At 44.2% G+C, this 3,000-nt stretch overlaps 1 pseudogene; it reads left to right on the forward strand.

Annotated features, from left to right (window-relative positions):
- Window positions 1–1,239: 1,239 nt before the first annotated feature.
- LOC147435121 (uncharacterized) lies at window positions 1,240–2,373 on the forward strand (annotated as a pseudogene).
- The last annotated feature ends 627 nt before the right edge of the window (window positions 2,374–3,000 follow it).

The following is a 3,000-nucleotide window of genomic DNA, read 5'->3' on the forward strand; positions in this document are numbered from 1 at the left end:
ATATAATATTAGTTTAAAACGATAGGGGTGGTCGTCCATGTGTTTGCAAGTACACATGCCTAAAAGGGTGCACACATGAGCCTGAGATTCCACCACTGCGGCTAAAAACCGTGACCTGGCTAGAATCTTACTGTCACTGCGTCAAATGCGTTTAAGTAGGGCTTGCTACACAGTTAGACGTTGCGGCCCTACATTCCAGGTGCTAAGAAAAATAGGAGAGAGTGATTTTCACGGGTTAAGTGCTCTCATGTGCGCAAAAGGGTTTCTGCGGTAGCCTCCTGAATTCCCGGCTTAAGTACTATCTGTGTTTTGAAGATCTCATGTGCGTAGCCTTTGATGCCCCTCTCTTTCTTTTCCTCCGTGAAAGGATCGGGGTGGTCGTGCATGTGTTTGCAAGCACACATGTGACATGCCTGATGCCCCTCTCTTTCTTTTCCTCTGTGAATGATCCACGTGGTTTGCCAACGTGGGATCATGGATGCTAACGGCAACCTTCCTAACATTTTCATGAGTGGTGGGATGGGTCTTATCGCATCGGGTCACGGGTGATGGGATTGCACTAAAGACTATGTTAGGGTTATGAGAGATTTTTGACTATGCACTCCTCCATAGCGCTACGTTTGGGATGGCCTCTCCAGCCATGGAACTTCTCTCTGTGTGGGCTCTTCCCCCGTATGCCATGATGTTGCACTTCCTGCTTGGACTATCGGAGGCTCTATCCATGAAGAGCTTATTGCTAGTTTCTCTCATGTGAGTGAGTTGTGTTTTTTTAGGCTACCTTATTTTCCCTCTTAGATAGAGCAGGCATCTAAGTGTGTTTCTTTCTTGCTTGCAGGAGAGTTAACTGAAGGTCGACGATAGGGCAAGGTGTTGATTACCATCCTCCAACGTTGCAAGAGAGGATTTTTTTCTTCAAATGAGGGACCGCAAGGCCTTTTTGCATGCAATTTTCCGCCCATCCACTATCGACGTAAGTGCGCTATCTAGGATGTGAAAGGAGCCTGTGAGGGTGGCTTGTGCTCCACTCAGGCTAGTTCAAGAACTTCAGCCCTCAAGGCCTCAGATGCATGGGCATACCTTTGGTTGTGGTCCCCCCAAGTCTGACGTCGTCGACATGTTGACCTAGCTTGCCTCAGATCACATTATCCTTGCCTTGCTGCATTGTTGGTCCCAAGATTGTTATTTGTGTCTCAACTTGTCAATCCCTCTCACTGGGTGTGAGCCTACACTCAAAAGCTCATGATCATCTTGCGTGGAGAACATGCAGCAAAGGCAACTTGGATATTTGTCTGCGTTTTTGAGGTTAGTGGTGTGGCGAGGTTTCTCTTATTGAAATCTTGGTATAACGCTTTGTCTGTTGTGCATTTATTGTTAAGGATATAAAGCACAACATAGTGATAAGGAATCCCACAAGCCATTATCTAGAGATGCATCTCTCTCTCTCTCTCTCTCTCTCTCTCTCTCTCTCTCTCTCTCTCTCTCTCTCTCTCTCTCTCTCTCTCTCTCTCTCTCTCTCTCTCTCCCCCCCCCCCAGGCACAATCATGGGCCACTGGATGTGTGTGTGTGTGTGTTGTGGCCATGACCACCATGCTAGACATCTAACAACATTGCCACCATGGTGGTTCCCACGTGTGCCATGCCAAACTAGCACTCTCCCATGCTTTCTCGGTTGTACAGTTCTCTGCAAACGCACTCTCAAATTTTCCTTCGATCTCTCCTTTAAGACATCCTCAGAATCTGCCAGCAAGTCGTCGTTCAACCATTTGATTGAGTTTCGAGGCAAGTCTCTTGTTCTCGCTTGTTGGTTGGGACTTCGGGGCTCCAGAGTCTGAGTGCCCTTGCAAATCGACACTCATGAGATCAGTGTGGAAAACCTTGTTTGATATTTTGCAATTGTTGACGAAGGTGGGATTAAGATTATTTGAACTGCAAGTTTTGTGTTGCGGCTCTAGCCATTGTGCAAAGTGGGGGGGAGGAAAGTAGCAAGTGGGCTAGGTGGGGTCCATGCATAAGGGCATTATCTCATGGAGGAACACTCTGCCCAGTTGTAAAGCGCTTGCATTTTGATAATGTGTCATTTCCATTTTTGAAACTCTTATGCTCATGCTTAAGTTTGTTGTCCACAGATTTTGACCATTCGTGGCCCTTTTCACTCCTCTTGGTAAGTGTGAAGCAAATTGCATTTTTTTTAGTTTTGTTATCACTGCCGATCGATTTTTATTGTTCTCTTGTAGCAAGCTTGCAAGAGTTGGCACAGAGGCCCTAGGGAGCAGTGATGCAGTGCTCCACACATCAACAACACTCTGCCTGTTTTTTGTGATGTGACAGCTTCAATGTTCTTCCTCTTCTTGCAACTTAGTCTCAATTTTTAGTATCCTTTCAGATGTTTTTGGCGTCATTACAAGGTTCCCATTTGTTCCTCTTCTTTCCACTTAGGCTCATGTTAATTGGGGTTCTCAGATGTTACTTAATCTGAGTTACTTAGTCTTCTTTGGTTCTCAAAAAGTGGGCTGGTTTTTGATGCTCAAAAGTCAAGGTGAATTTGAATTGCTTTGTGTATTGTTGTGCCATGTTGTTGCAAAAAAATTGCTCATGTATTTTTTTATAAAAAAATAGACTAATGCTCAAGCTCATGTTTTTTTGGTTAATTTGTGTTTATATTTTGTGTTTGTTTGTTGTTAGTGCTCTAATGGTTGTGCTCGTTGCCTAATATAAGTCACAAAGTTGTGGCTATGGGAATTTTTGCCACCTTATTGTTTTGAATGAAGGTTGTCTATAGTTAACCTAATGATATACATATATATTTTAAAAATATGCACGTAAAGGGAAGCACAGGGCTCCAAGGCTGAGGTTGTAGCTAGTTCTCATTTCTCGCAATGCCAGCCCAATAACGCATAGCAAATGTATTTTACAAAGCAATTCAAACTAATGTGAGTGATTAGATGATAGATGATGCTTTGCAAGAGTAGCCTTTGTGGGAGTCTTACCATACACCGAGC

Source organism: Adiantum capillus-veneris, chromosome 18, assembly GCF_014529385.1.
Source record: "Adiantum capillus-veneris isolate H3 chromosome 18, ASM1452938v2, whole genome shotgun sequence".
Classification (NCBI taxonomy): Eukaryota; Viridiplantae; Streptophyta; class Polypodiopsida; order Polypodiales; family Pteridaceae; genus Adiantum; species Adiantum capillus-veneris.